Source organism: Saimiri boliviensis, chromosome 5, assembly GCF_048565385.1.
Source record: "Saimiri boliviensis isolate mSaiBol1 chromosome 5, mSaiBol1.pri, whole genome shotgun sequence".
Lineage (NCBI taxonomy): Eukaryota > Metazoa > Chordata > Mammalia > Primates > Cebidae > Saimiri > Saimiri boliviensis.
In genome coordinates, this window is record NC_133453.1 from 138,061,516 (window position 1) to 138,078,169 (window position 16,654).

The following is a 16,654-nucleotide window of genomic DNA, read 5'->3' on the forward strand; positions in this document are numbered from 1 at the left end:
AACTATGTATGTGCCAAACACTTTTATAGGCACTGGGGTCTTTTCTGTGCTCCCCTATCAATGTAAAAGTTTCCTTGGGGTGATCTGGTTAATTTTATTATGTGTTAATTGCTCACAAATTCGTAAACCAACAAAATTTCTCTTCTGTATTATAACGTAAGTGCTAACTAGGCATCTCCTCTTGATCATCCTTCAAGTAACTGAACCTTATGCCTCAAGATGAATAAGGAATATCACAACTTTCTCCCCATTTGTAGACATTAAAAACACCGTATATTCTCACTCATAGGTGGGTGTTGAACAATGAGAACACATGGACACAGGGAGGGGAGCACTACACACTGGGGTCCATTGGGGGGAAATGGGGGAGGGGAGGGGGGTGGGGAGGTGGGAAGAGATAGCATGGGGAGAAATGACAGATACAGGTGAGGGGACGGAAGGCAGCAAACCACACTGCCAAGTGTGTACCTATGCAACAATCTTGCATGTTCATCACATGTACCCCCAAACCTAAAATGCAATTAAAAAAAAAATCTTGAGATTTATCCTTCAGTTATTTCCATCTTTCACAGAAACTCTCCCAATAAGGTCAATTCATCAACCAATTTTGTCAGTCTATTGCCTAAATATTTCTTGAATCTATCCTTTTTAGTTTATTTTTACTACTACTACAATGATGCAGGTCATCATAATTTGTCCCCAGTTATACTGTAACAGTTTCCTAATTAATTTTCCTTGCTTCAGCCTTTTCCCCATTTTAAACCATCCTCCTCATAGTAGCCTAAGGAGATTTGCTAGTTTGAGTCCTGTAAGATGAGAGGGGGAAGACAGGCTCAAGCTGTGACGTAAAGGTCCATGATAAGCAGTTGGCATCTCCCACAGTGCCTGTTACTTGGTAGGTTCTAATTTGTTGCTGTGTCTGAAATACAGGAAAGCATTTTGAAAACCACAGGATTCTACAAAATTAGGTTCCATAGGACATATTTTAGCTTAAAGGTAATGACATTTATTCCAGTCAAGTATTTCCCCTTCCTTCTTTCCTGGATTAAGAATGTAAGCCATTGTCTTGTTTATGTATTCTTATCAAAGGAACTTCTAAATGTCAGAGGTAAGTGAAATCCCAGGAAATGAATGAAAATGTCACCTTACAAATTCATTGAAATTTTTGTTCTAGTGGAAATTAGATGGATCTTATGAAATATAGAGAAGTGAATGCTTGGGAAATGGCAATCTGACCAAGAGAAATCAGATTTAAAGTTCATGCTTCTAAGTTGCTATTGATGTGGAAATTTTCAGCAAAATTGTGGCTGTGATTTGAGCATTATGACTATAGATGGACACTGACTTTTTATTTATTTATTTTTGTTTCTATGGATATATAGTAGGTGTATATATTTAAGGGGTTTATGAGATATTTTGATACAGGCATACAATGTGTAATAATTAAATCAGAGTAAATGAGGTGTCCATCAATTCAAGCATTCATCATTTCTTCGTTACAATTATCCTCTTTTAGTTATTAAAATGTACAAAATCCACAATAAACTATTACTGACTGTCGTCACCCTGTTGTGATATCACCACTAGATCTTATTTACTCTTGACTTTGACTTTTGAGCCCTGAAAAGTTATGAACATCAAAATATCTTGTAAGGCCTTCCAGAGGTACTTTTCCCTATATTTTAAATGTATTCCCTACAATCAATAATTTATTTACTTTGTTTACTGCCAGTTTATGGAAAGTCTTGAGTTATCACATGAGACACATTTTTAAAAAGTAAATTGAATCAAAACCTCACATAGAATTTATAAAATCACAGCTTTGTGATGTTTGCTTTTCTACTTCTAAAATAAAAACATTATCATATTTAAATAAGTCACAGTATGACAAAGGACAAAATTGTCTCTATGGATTGACCTAGAGAGACAGCATTTATGTCTTCAACAGCACAAACCTTAGATATCCTGATACAAAGTGAATGTTTACTAAATATTTGAAGCATAAATGTAAAAAAATCTGATTGCTCAGAACTAATTCCTATATCTCTTAAAAATCATTCCAAATGTGTTCATGAATGTTCATGAACAAACAGTATGTGCAAACATTTCCTAAACTTCCTCAAAATTCCTAAAAAGCTGAAATAAATGTACATTTAAATGTCATTTCATTTATTTGTTCAGGTGAGCTGTGTTAAGTAAGAACTTAACATCTCTGGACCTCAAGTAGTTCATCTGTAAAATGGAGATAATTATAATACTTATATCATATGAAGCATTTAGCAAAATACTGGGCAGTATGTCACTTCTGGCAAGTACTCATGGGTGCCTATGCTTGCAGAATATCACTTCTTAGATTCTACAAAAGAGTCTTTGGAACCTGTTTCATCAAAGTGCAGGTTCAATTCTGTGCTATAAAACAGCACATCACAAAGCGTTTTCACAGATAGCTTGTTTAGGGCTGGATATTCATATTTTCTTATAAGGGCTCAATAGCCCTTTTGGAAACATGGATTATACCAAGCTATCTGTGAAAACGCTTTGTGATGTGCTGTTTTATATCACAGAATTGAACCTGCATTTTGATGAAACAGGTTCTAAACACTCTTTTTGTAGAATCTAAGAAGTGACGTTCTGCCAGCATAAGCATGCATGAGTACTTAGCAAAATTAGCTAGTATTATTTTTATTGTCAATTATTTTCCTTTCCCATGACATTTTTCCCATTTCATATTAAAACTCAGAAACAGAAATATTAGTGTTTAGAAAAAAGAAGAGAGAAAGCAAATAGTCTGAAATATGCACAACTGAGGTTGGAGGTTGGCCCTCATCCTTGGGAGGATTCAAGACTCTCATCATCAGCATTGTAATAATAATAGGTACTTGCCTGCTACTCCCTTGTTTGCTCCCCCATTCCTTCAGATGAATAGAGGATTTATCACTGCTGTAGCTAACCAGAGAACCACATCGCAAGTATATTATATGAATCATTATTAATCAGTTTCTTTAGACGACTAGGAAAATAAAAATGAGAATGAGAGTGAGAACTCTCACTAACGTTATAGGTGAGGTTCTCAAACAGGGGGGTGAGGAAGGAGACCCCTTCCTCTTAAGCTTCTAAGGCCACTTCCTCTTTAGACTTCTACATTGCATTTTATTTTTATTTTTTATTTTTTTATTGCATTTTAGGTTTTGGGGTACATGTGAAGAACATGCAAGATTGTTGCATAGGTGCACACATGGCAGTGTGATTTGCTGCCTTCCTCCCCCTCACCTATATCTGCCATTTCTCCCCATGCCATCCCCCCACCAACTCCCCACCCTCCACTCTCCCGCCTCTATTTCTCTCCAACGGACTGCAGTGTGTAGTGCTCCCCTCCCTATGTCCATGCGTTCTCATTGTTCAACACCTGCCTATGAGTGAGAACATGCGGTGTTTGATTTTCTGCTCTTGTGTCAGTTTGCTGAGAATGATGGCTTCCAGGTTCATCCATGTCCCTACAAAGGACACAAACTCATCGTTTTTGATGGCTGCATAATATTTCATGGTATATATGTGCCACATTTTCCCTATCCAGTCTATCGTCGATGGGCATTTGGGTTGGTTCCAGGTCTTTGCTATTGTAAACACTGCTGCAATGAATATTCGTGTGCATATGTCCTTATAGTAGAATGATTTATAATCCTTTGGATATATACCCAGTAATGGGATTGCTGGGTCAAATGGAGCTAACAATCCTAAATATATATGCACCCAACACAGGAGCACCCAGATACATAAGGCAAGTTCTTAATGACTTATAAAGAGACTTAGACTCCCACACAATGATAGTGGGAGACTTTAACACTGCATTGTCAATATTAGACAGATCAACCAGACAGAAAATTAACAAAGATATCCAGGACTTGAACTCAGACCAGGAACAAGCAAACCTAACAGACATTTACAGAACTCTCCACCCCAAATCCACAGAATATACATTCTTCTCAGCACCACATCACACCTCCTCTAAAATTGACCACATAATTGGAAGCAAATCACTCCTCAGCAAATGCAAAAGAACAGAAATCATAACAAACAGTCTCTCAGACCAAAGTGCAATCAAGTTAGAACTCAGAATTCATAAACTAACTCAGAACTGCACAGCCTCATCGAAACTGAACAACTTGCTCTTGAATGTTGACTGGATAAACAATGAAATGAAGGCAGAAATAAAGACATTCTTTGAAACCACTTCTTAGATTCTACAAAAAGAGTGTTTAGAACCTGTTTAGAATGATTTATAATCCTTTGGATATATGCCAAAGGATTATAAATAAATTGGTTTCTAAACCAAAGTGTTTAGAACGAGAATGAAGACACAACATACCAGAATCTCTGGAACACATTTAAAGCAGTCTCTAGAGGAAAATATACAGCAATGAGTGCCCACATAAGAAGAAAGGAGAGATCTAAAATTGACACCCTAGCATCAAAATTGAAAGAGCTAGAGGAGCAAGATAAAAAAAACTCAAAACCTAGCAGAAGACAAGAAATAACTAAGATCAGAGCAGAACTGAAAGAGATAGAGACACAAAAAAACTCTTCAAAAAATCAGTAAATCCAGGAGCTGTTTTTTCAAAAAGATCAACAAAATAGACGGACCACTAGCCAGATTAATAAAAAAGAAAAGAGAATAACCAAATTGATGCAATAAAAAATGATAAGGGGGATATCACCACAGATTCCACAGAAATTCAAACCATCATCAGAGATTATTCAAACAACTCTATGCATATAAACTAGTAAACCTGGAAGAAATGGATAAATTCCTGGACGCTTGCCTCCTCCCAAGCCTAAACCAGGAAGAAGTCGAAACCGTGAATAGACCAATAACAAGGTCTGAAGTTGAGGCTGCAATTAAGAGCCTACCACCCCCAAAAAAGCCCAGGTCCAGATGAGTTCACAGCCGAATTCTACCAGAGATACAAGGAGGAGCTGGTACCATTCCTTCTGAAACTATTTCAAATAATCTACATTGCATTTTAATAGGAAAAGGTAAAAGTCAGCCAGAGGAGGCCAGTGGAAGGACCGGTTGGTGCCACTGGCCATTTTAAGGATTAAACTCCCTACTGCTAACCACAGCCCCATCTATAGATCATGGACATGGTATGGAGAAATTTTCCTTAGCAGGTATTCTTGCTCAATTGCTCAGACCCCTACCTAGTCACATCCCCCATGCTCTCCACTCTCTCACATGTGCATCTCTTAGACTGTAAGCTTTTAAAATGGCCAGGGTTTCCTTTGTTGAGGAGCTTGGTTATTGAGGCATCTATGCCTGCTGCAGCTCCTGGCTGAATAAAATTACCACTTCCTTTCCTGTTTGGTGTTTGAGAGGTTTGTTTGTGGCTGCCCCTGCTTCACTAAAAGGATAAATAAATATTTAAAATATGAATTAAATGGAAAAATGATATGTCAGCAACATACAGTCTTTGACTAATATGATAACTTTGTACCCTTTGCACAAAATATATAATTTTATTTCCAGAAACATTTACAAAAATCATTCATGGAAGTATCCACAAAGAAAACTGTAATGAACATGCAAAAGTCAAGACTGACAAGGTCACACTTTTTCTTTAATACAATAAAACTAAAATAAACAATAAAGAAACAAGAGAGTATATACATGAAAAATGTGACATACTTTCTAAAATTAAGCATTGGTTCAACAATGAATTTTTAAATTTAAATAATTTAAAGTAACAAGAAGAAGAGGACTCTATGCTAGAATATTTGGAACACAGCTAAGCTGTATTTAGAAACTATGTATAGTCTTAACCATTTTAATCACTAAAAAATGAGTGAAGACTTCTGAAAAATATTTTAAAATTCCTTTATAAAAACAAGAAGAATATATTTAAAACTGTCAAAATCAACTTTTTCAGAACTCTGGAAGTTAATTAAAAGCTTGCAACAATCTGAAGAACTGTATTTAAGAGTAATGGCTAAATATTAGTAATAACAATAAATTTTACAGCATTACAATTTGACCTAATCTCAGCTCTCCTCCCAAGATCCATGGTACATTTGAAGAACAGTAACCTAGCAGCCACTGGAAAGGACTGAATGGGCTTGGAGCTACCCAAATACACCGTTCCCTTAATTGTCGCTATTTCACCTGTCTGGCAGTACATTGAAAAGCTTCATTCTTAGGGCTTGTCTTTAATTGACCTGACTCAGCTACTCTGTGAGAATGGCCTTATTTGCAGTTCATTGGTTGAAAACAACCAGTGGCAATTGTTTACCTTTGCGGCTGCCTGAGGTGAAAGGCCGAATCTGTGAAAGGCCGAAGGGTAGAGTTGAGAACGGGCTGCTTGAATGTTGTAGGCATCCCCTATACCTACACACAGAGTCGGAGCAAAGATTTGGAGAATTATTGACACAAGTAATGGTTTGATGAACATTTCTCCAGGGTGCATGTGAAGAACATGCAGGACTGTTGCATAGGTACATACATGGCAGTGTGGTTTGCTGCCTTCCTCCCCATCACCTATATCTGGCATTTCTCCCCATGTTAGGCATGTCTATATAAACACACTCATTACAACTGGCTTGAATGGAGTATATCAAAATGTTAATACTTGTCATCTCTCAGTGGTACTATTATTTTTATTACTTTTTAGAGTTTTATATAATTTGGACTTATAATGTCTTTTTTTTACAATTATAAAAAAAATCAATGAAGTTATTTTAGGTTTGGAAACAAAAATGTTTTATTGAGAGGGAAGAATAAGGCAGAAGGTCCAGGAAGTGTGGCTGAATGTCAAGGCAATTGAAAGGAGTTGGAATGAAACCCAGTCCTCAGACACTCAGGGGAGGGTCGATTCAGGGCAAGAGGATGACCTTAGCAGTCCTTACCATTAATCTCCCACTCCTTTTGCTGTGTTTTGCCTGAAACTTTCAGTTAAACTGTCATTTAAACTTCTAATTCATTATATTTAGTTAATATCTTTACAAATAACCATGACTTGATACCAAAGTTAGCAGGATTTACATTTTCATTGTTGTTTTTTGAAAATGTGAACACTAATGTTATGCTGGTTGTTATGTAGAAGAAATTTCTTCAGTGGAATTCAACAGGATGCTATTCTTGCAAGGCACCTTCAGTATAGATCACAGACTCTACTCTGCAGTGAATTTTGAGCTTCAAGAAGGCTTGTTAAGGGCACAGGATTTTGGAATATGTATTTCAGATTTATCAAAGTTATGCTTAGTAGGCTAAAAAGAATGAGTGAGATAGTAATGCATTGGAAAAGAATGAGCTGTTGTATGTCGTGAGAGGGACAGAGGTTTAACGAGATCTTTTGCTATGTGTTGTATAATGTAATTGTGTATCTCCGCTTATTCACAAGACCTATATTATATTATCAAAAATAATTTTTAAATTGATTTATGTCTTTTGAATGCAACACAAGACATAAAATCCTGGCCATGTGTTAAGGCAGGGCTAGTAATGTTTCAGAGCCTTCCATAAGGGAATGGGGACCTAATGTACAGTCTACAGAATCTCTTCTAGAATGAAACAGAGCATTCATCTTCACCATGACAGCCAGGCTGCTGGGAGCATGAGCGAATGAAAAAGGAGTCCTCTGGTCTTCATGGTTTCAACTCAAGATGAAAGGGAAATGGTGTCAGCTACTTCCAGTTTCTTCACATCATACCTACTCATTTTATTTCTTGTTTTATTTTGTTATAATGGCCATCCTAACAGGTGTGAGGTGATATTTCACTGTAGACCAGCTTCTAACTGTATTAAGACAATCTGACATTCAAGTTCATTATAGTGTGGTTACCATCTGCTTTCTGGCCATTTATGCCTCGCCACCCCTGCATGCACAGCCTTCCCTCCTGCCATGTTTCATAGCTTGCTCTTCCTGGGCCTTGCTTCCATGGATTGGATCTTGCTTTCCCTGCTATGGAACACTTACTTAAATTTATGTTCATGTCCTTCTTTTGATTGTGGAATCCTGCAGAATGCTTTTTTCCAGACAGCCATGTGCTTCACTCTCTCACTTCTTCCATGTCTCTGTTTCAATGCCACTCGCCTGTGAGGTCTTCCTTCCCCAAGCACTCACTGAGAAGAGCACCAGAACCCTTCTACCTCCTGCCTTGCTGTTCTCCACAACACTGACAGCACAAAATATTTTTGTTTGCTTAGTTTTTGTCTTCTGTCCCCCCAATGAGAATATAAGCTCCATGAAACAAGTCTTTCTTCCATTTTCCTTTTATACCTCTATCTTCTGGAACCATGGATACATTTGGTGTTCAGCAAATTATGCTTTAATAAATTGATGAGCGAATCAGAGCTGTGTCTCCTTTAACTTTGTATTTTCCCAATAGTTAGCACAGAATCTGGACTAGTGTATTATCCCAGCGATTATTTGTTAAACAAATAGCTCCCTGGAGTAGAAGTATTATGGTAAGAGAAAAGTTATCTGATGATAAAATGTACCTTTTTTTTTTTTTAAGGAAGAATTGGTTATATAGAGACAAGAGGTATGTACGGTCAGTGTGAATTCTTTATTTGATCACTTGGATAAGTTCTGGCTTCCCCTCTTTTCAGCTGTGGAACATTCAGCAAGTCAGTTTCCCTCTCTGAGTCTCAGTTCCATCATATATAAATTAAGCTTTGCTGTGACGATTACATTAGCACATATAAAGCACTTAGAACACTATGTGACAACATATTGTGAGCACTTAGTATGAGATATTATTATTATATGAGAAAACAATTTGAGAGAAAATGAAAGAAATCAGAATTGTAAAAAATGTTTATAAAAACTTTAATATCATATATGGAAAATTGGTGCAAAAGTATGATATGAGTATTACATGTATAAATACTACAAAACAAGAGTATACATTTTTCTCATATGGCTTCAAGTGCATAACTTTTTATAGTAGTTATCTTTGGGTGGTGAGACTTTGGGTGTTTTTTTTCCATTAATGCTTTAGTGAATTGTCCACATTCTATCTTAATTAAGCAGTGCCTTTAGAGTCAGCACAAATAATAATACTGTAGAAACTGGCTCTTTACTACTTCCAAAAATATGAAAGAAAATGAGATGCATTAGATTTCACTCTCCCTCAACCTGGCTGCTGGATTGTTCTCATCCAGGTGAAGCCTGAGCAGAATCTGCAGAGTCCAGATGTGACTAACACCTAGCCAGGGCTGGTGGATTTAGCCACGAGGGACTTTGGTCCTGAGCTTATACTTTCTGGTGGCATTGGGCAGTCACAACCTGAATCTTGGCCAAATTCAACTACTTGATTAACTTCCATTCAAATAGAAGCTTACTTTTGAAAAGTTAGGTTTTCTTCAATTTTTTTTCCCCCACAGCTGTCTTGGCAGCATCTGATTCCAGCCACGGCAGGAAGTATCTGAGTCAGAGATGGGGTGAAACAGTTTTTCTGGTGCTGTTCCCAGATCTCTGACAAGGACCGTCTCTCCTCGAGCTTTCTGTCTGCTTCTACAAATAGCCTGCAGAGAGCTGGAGGATGTGTGTAATGGGATTCAACCAAAGCAGTCCTCGGGCCCACCCTTGTATTTGAAAGAATGTGAGTCATCAGCATGGGTCCTGCCCTCTTCAGCATCCTCAATGAATTAGTAATTCCCAGAAAGCTACCCCTGAGGAAATGGGAAGAAAAAGAGACCAGAAGCAAGGAGACTGAATTTGTGCCTTTTGTGCCTACACCAGACGATATTACAAGATGTGTTTAGATAAACAAGGCACATTTCCACCACCCACCATTAAAAAAAAAAAAAAAAAAAAAAGCAGCAGCAGCAAAACTTTAGTGCTAGATTCTGAAGGCACATTTGGCTTCATCAATCTAAATAAGTACCTTAAGTGTATCTAGTTCTCTTTTCTTCTCATTCTTTTTCTTTTTCCTTTATTGTTGAGGTGGTAGCAATTGGAAGTGTTAGAGATAATCACACACATACTTAGCCACTCTCTTCTGTATTAAATATAGGCAATTTTCTGTTTCTAAATGAAGAAGAAGTAAATATATATGTATCTTAAAGAAGACTTGCCATAAGATGAAGCCAGTATTTTTACCCCTGGCTCTCTCTTTAAGAACTTAGACTTGAGTTATCTGTGAGAGGTCATGAAACAACTCAACAGATTTGAAGACTTGACTGGGAAAACTGTGTCTTGGGGAAAACAGTATTGGCTACTCAGTTTGCTAAACCAGTATATCTAAATCTCAATTTTGGCATTTATGAACTGCGTGATGTGGAGACATTTCTTAATGTCTCTGAACCTCAATTTTCTAATTTATAGGAACCATCATGCTGACGTCAGGGTTAGATATAATGGATTGAAGTGCCTTTCACATAGTAGGTACTATACTATTTACCTATATTGAACATACATAATCCTCTCTTATAGACATTACAGTTGCTGTAAATAAAAACAGTGAAGGTAAAATCTATAATGTGGTAGAGGTAAGTTAATAATAGTTATAGTTAAGTGTCTAGTGCTCAGTTTTATTTTTAGTAGAATGATATCAAGCATACATTTTAGTGACCATGTGCCTAATGGTTTTAAATCCTATACCTAGCAGCTAGATTAACATCTCTCAAAGTGTGGATGGAGACCCATCTCAATAAAGATCACTGAAGAATCGTTTTAAAATGAAGATTTCTAGGCCTATCTAAAACCTTTGGTGTGGGGCCCTAAAATTTGCATTTTTGTGTCATTTCTAGCTACATTGTAGTTTTAAAACCACAAATTTGATGAAGATTTTTAAAAAATATTTTAAGCCAATTATTTAGCATGGCATTGCCTGAAAGATAAACTGGTTTTATCTGACAGTATATCATAATGTACTCTACTGATACTAACACATCATATCATTATAACTATAATTTATTTTTGATAAAACTCTTTGGAAGTCATGGATCAGAGTAGTTAAAGCTTTAGTTTCTGGCTTGGTGCCAATGCCAGCTGAACTGCTTACTAACTATGAGACTTTGAGAGAATAACTGACGTTTTATTAAGTTCTACTTTCCCCATCTAATTTCCCGTCTAGTCTCCCTAATAGTTTCTACCCTATAGGATTATTGAAAGGATTGTATGCATTAATACATCTGTAAGTTTTAGACTGTAGATATTAGACATTATCATCAAAAGACTTCATGATGATTATGTAATTCAGAAAGACTCTGGTAGAGATTTGATGAGCATCTTTGAGAATTTTTTTGGCAAAGAGAGGCAAATCTGGATGGTCCTCATTTTTCTCCCCCTTTTAGTACTTTAGTGGAAGCTGGCTCAGCAGGCACAAAATAGCTCAAGGAAAGAAAAAACTGATTCTAGCTACTGGGCTTCACAGAGTCCCTCTTTCTAGCAAGGTAATTTTTCCATAGTTATATAGTCACATAGATATTCCCTGCACACTCCCCCTACAATTATATAGAAGACTTTAGTTGTGGTAGGGAGTATAGGCATAACCATTCTACTGGATCATTTGCCATGATGCATCTACTTTAGCTTTGTGTAACCTAATCATACCTTTCTATAGGACGGGAGAACTTGGATTATATGTACTTTATTGTTTCTCTATCTTTACAGTTTTCCACATAAAACCCTATTTTTATAATATCTGTACTAAGTAACACTAGAAGTATATGCCCAAGATCCCTTTTCAAAATAACTATTTTTTGATAAAAGGAATTTTGGAGATGAATAAATTATCATGCAGGAGGTACAGTCCAGTTCCTGGGGGCAGCATTTGTAGGAGGTACTGGAGCACAGCAGGATGGGGAACAGGGAGATGTGGAGCTGTGTGATGGTGTCAGAAGAGACCTCAGACCCCAAGGGAAGCTCTGAAGATGGGATTGCTCTTCAGCGTGTGCTAAAGAGCAATGTTTGCTGTAGAGAGGCAAGACGATATCTCGTCAAGGGGATCAGACCTTAGTACCCTTACCCATATCAAGTCACTAAATAAGAACCTTCCTTGGAAAAGTAATTAATCTTGAGCAAGGGACTCCTTATAGGGTGACAGCTAATAGCCTGAGCCTGTTGATATTACCTGGCCCATCACTTGGTGAAATACAATAGATTCTTCACTCCAAAAGGGAGACTTGGCTGGGATATAACCATACTGCAGTCATATCTAATGATGATATACTCTCTCAGATGGTCCGAGTGGATGTGTCCATCCCTTTTACTGATAATGAGATTTAAAAAGATTTGAGACACCCAAATGTTCACAGCTTATAAGCAGCAGAGCTGAAACTAAAATTTATCTCTTATAATTTTAAGTTTCTATGTATGCATTATTGTTTTAAAGTTGCAGAGGTGGATGGCATTAGAGTTAGGACTATGCATGTTTATAAGTCTGAGTGTATTTTATATCAGTAAGTAAGACGTATTCATTTAATAAACATTTCCAAAGTGCCTTCTATGTACAAAACCCTAGAAGAAATGTTGGTAATACAGAGAAAGACACAGTTTTTGTCATTTAGGAACTCCTTAACTAGTGAAAGAAAGAGATAAGTAAGCACCAATTATCACCTTGCCAAGTAAGAGCTGTGATAGAGATAGACAGAGTGTGACTAGGTATGTAAAAAAGCATAAAATAGCCACTGCCTCTCAATCCAGGTTCTCAAGACACTGGTGATACTCAATCTGGGTCTGAAGAATTATGAGAGAAAGGCAGAAATAATCTGAGCGAAGTTTTCAATTTGCAAAACTGCAAATAATTCAGTGTAACTACAGTATCTCAGATGGTATTAAAGTGGTGAGAGATAAGTCTGAAGAACTGATCAGGTACTAGAGCTTGAAGGACAGTGGGAGGTTTTCAATGCAGTTTGGAATTTCCTTTGATGACTTGAAGTGTCAATGAAGAAATGTTTGCTGTAGAGGGGCAAGACGATATCTGAATTTTAGGAAGATCACTATATGGAATGAACTGGAATGGGGGTAAGGCTGAAAGTTAACAAACCAAGCAAAAAAAATGAAGCAGCAATCTACATGAGACATAGCAATGGCCTGAATTTCAGCCTCCTAACTCACACTCACATTGATTTCTCTTTTTCATTAGGATGCATTAATTAAATTCCCCAGGAGAAAGCAGAGAATCAAGAGCATACCAGAGGAAATACAGGAAAATTCCTTTTGGAAAGAAGACAGGATGGTGAAAGTGAAAGATGTTTAGTTTTCATAACCTTTAAAACTCATAGCCATGGAGGCCCTTATGGGTCCTCAGATCATTGAGAGGCCTTGGGTGGAGAAATGAGGATAAATGCACAGAATTACCTCTGAGGGCTCTATACACCCCATAGAGTGCCATTTCCCTGCTTCTGGGATGTGGGATATGGAAAGCAATAGATATCTGCCCTCTCCCTTTCTGTGTAGCTCTCCCACACACATGTATTCTGCTTGGGGTCCAGCTCACATCGAGGGAATTTCAATTGAATGTTCCTGGTGGAGCATTCCTATGATGTAAAACCAAAATGTGCAAGGATGCAGTAGCATTTACTGAGTACCTCAGACACTTCAGTATGAGGCAATTTAATACATTTTATTCCAATGAGCCCTTGCAGAAGTTTACCTGTCATTATCATAAAGAAGCTGGTTCAGAGACAATGCCATGTGCCCAAAGAAGCACAGCCAATCCATGGCAAGCTGGGGTTCCTCTGTTAGTCTGCACTGACCCCAATGTACAGGCTCTGCACTGATGCCCAGAGCTAGAGTCTAAGCTTACACTGCTCTTGGAGTTACGTAATCCTGTATTAAGTAAACACAGGCTTTTCGAGCAGAAGCAGCAGCTGTAAAATGCCTCAAGATGGATAGCAACAGGCAATCCACTTTATCTCTGGATTAGCATAGGGGTTAAGAGTACAGGTTCTGGGGTTTGACAAACCTGGGTTCAAATCAAAGTTTCTGGACTTTTTACCTGAGAAAATTTAGAAAATTTATTTAACTCTAAGGCTCAGTTTTCTCAAGTATAGGCTAGAATGATCACAGTGCTGTCTCACAGGATTATTTTGAGAAGTTAGTGAGTAAATGACTTAAAGCATTTGGTAAAATGTCTGGCACATGGTAACTGCTCATAGAGGTGAGCTAATATTAATATATATTACCTTTCCAATGACTTTTCATTTTTCTTTTTCTATAATGAAACAATCAGCTCATTGGTGCTGTGAATTTATATCAAGAACTGATATGATTTTTCAGGTAGATGAAATCGATATTTCTTTGAGAAAAATCACTTGCAAGGAATTAACTTTTGTCTCCAGTGCCTTTTCTCTCCTTTCCTAGCTCTTCTGTGTCTGTAATGAGGAACTGATGGGCATTTGCTGCTCAATTTATCTGGACTCTGTAATTTTCTTTATTGCCTTGCTTTGGCCAATGTTTGTGGGTTTTTTTGTTTTTTTGTTTCTGTTTTTGTTTTTGTTTTTACATTTCCACTTCAGGGTATTTGGTGCTGTGATGATGAAAAATAAAACCTGAGTTACAATATGATAGGGCAATAATCATAGATACTTGCTTTAATCTTACTGAGTTTCAAGTTCCCCTTAGGTTAAATGAGAGCTATCCTACATATCTCACCACTGTTATGAGGATCGAAAGATACAGTGGTGGTAAATACATTGTAAAGCTTAAAGTTCTATAAAAAAATGTAAGATCTTTATTTTATGGCTGCTATACAGCAAGAAAAAACCTGCAGATAAAAGTGGTCCTGTGTCTATTTTAAGTGCTAGCACTCCCACAATAGTGAACTACTGAAGAGTATGTTTTGTCTGAAAGTGACATTGCTTTAAAAAGGGCAAGAGGGCCCAGGATCCGTGGCTCACACCTTTAATCCCAGCACTTTGGGAGTCCAGTTTGGGTAGATCACGGGGTCAGGAGTTCAAGACCAGCCTGGCCAACATAGTGAAACCCCATCTCTACTGAAAATACAAAAACTAGCCAGGCATGGTGGCAGGCACCTGTAATCCCAGATACTGGGGAGGCTGAAACAGGAGAACCACTGGAACCCAGGAGGTGGAGGTTGCAGTGACCCAATTGAGGCACTGCACTCTAGCCTAGTGACAAGGTGAGACTCCATCTAGAAAAAAAAAATGCAAGAGGGCTGGTTGCAGTGGCTCACACCTGTAATTCCAGCACTTTGGGAGGCCAGGAGAGTGGATCAGGAGGTCAAGAGATGAAGACCATCCTGGCCAACACAGTGAAACCCCATCTCTACTAAAAATACAAAAATTAGCTTGGTATGGTGGTCCATGCCTGTAATCCCAGCTACTCAGGAGGTGAGGTTGCAGTGACCCGAGATTATACCACTGCACTCCAGCCTGGTGACACAGCGAGACTCCATCTCAAAAAAACGGGGGGCAGAGTAGGGGGAGCAGGCAAGAGAATGATTTCCTTAAAATTTGTGCCTATGTTTTACAGGAAAGGAAGGCAGAGGGCTGACAATGGTGGGGCCTGGAAATGTGATTGATGAAAGATCCACATACACGTGGTTTGGTTAATCTTGTGCATGTTTAATTACATAAGGAGAGACGGTATTGAGGTGGGTTTTATCAGACCAACCCTTCCCAGAAACTGTCAGAAGAAAACAAACAGGAGATTACATAGAAAGCAGAGGTGAGTTTGCTAAAGAAAGGGTTGCAGAAGCTCCTGGGTCATTGACATTTTTCAGCTCCTCTGATAGATGCTACTCCCTATCACCAGCCTCAGTTTCGTAATACTCACTGTGTGACCTCAGAGAAGAGAGTCTCTGAGCCTTACTCAGTCATTTCAAAATGACTCAGGGAAGAGAGTCTCTGAGCCTTACTCAGTGTTTTGAAAATATACGCACACCAATTTATCATATATTTTACTGATATAAAAGATGCGTAGCATACATTTTATAAATATAACATATAATACTCTATAGCATAATTTCCTATAGCCAATTGTTAATTGCAGAACTGTTTAATTGATTTTTGCCTACTCTTATACCCACAGCTAAACTGTGGTTGGAACTGACTGAGTGACTGTAGTTCTGAAATGAATGTCTGTTGCAGTTTAGTTAACATTTACAATAAGGTAACAGTGAAACAACAAAGGCACACGTGAGAACTCCACTAATTAGTGAAATAATATCACTTATCACTTAGTGACCCATGTGATGGTTTTGCCGAATCAAATAATAATTTTTGATTACTGAAAGAATAGTTTCTGAAAGAATTTTTGTGCTGTTCACAATCTAATAGCTGTGAACACAATCCTCTTTTTTTTTTTTTTTTTTTTTTTTTTTTTTTTTTTTTTTTTTTTTAAGGCAAGGATGGGGTCTTACTCTGTCATCCAAGCTGGAGTGTAGTGTTACAATCACAGTTCACTGAAGACTTGAATTTCTGGGCTCAAGCCATCCTCCCGCCTGAGTCTCCCAAGTAGCTGGGACTGTAGGTGTGTGCCATTGTGCCAAGCTAATTTAAAAAAATTTTTTAGGCTGTGTTCCTCAGCCTGGTCTAGAACTCCTGATTGCTTCAAGCAATCCTCTCACCTTGGCCTTCCAAAATGCTGGGATTGCAGGTATGAGCCACTGTACCTGGCCTCCTTCTCTTAAGTTATATCTGCCTCATAAACATTTTCTCCATAAATATCTTAGGTCTAGACAAACAACA

At 37.8% G+C, this 16,654-nt stretch overlaps 1 long non-coding RNA gene across 1 annotated transcript in view; it reads left to right on the plus strand.

Annotated features, from left to right (window-relative positions):
• Window positions 1-775: 775 nt before the first annotated feature.
• The window catches only part of LOC120368089 (uncharacterized), a 60,268-nt gene continuing 44,389 nt past the window's right edge, over window positions 776-16,654 (plus strand). Inside the window, exon 1 of the long non-coding RNA XR_012517561.1 lies at window positions 776-895. This is a non-coding gene — a long non-coding RNA (uncharacterized LOC120368089). The remainder of the gene's footprint in view (window positions 896-16,654) is intronic.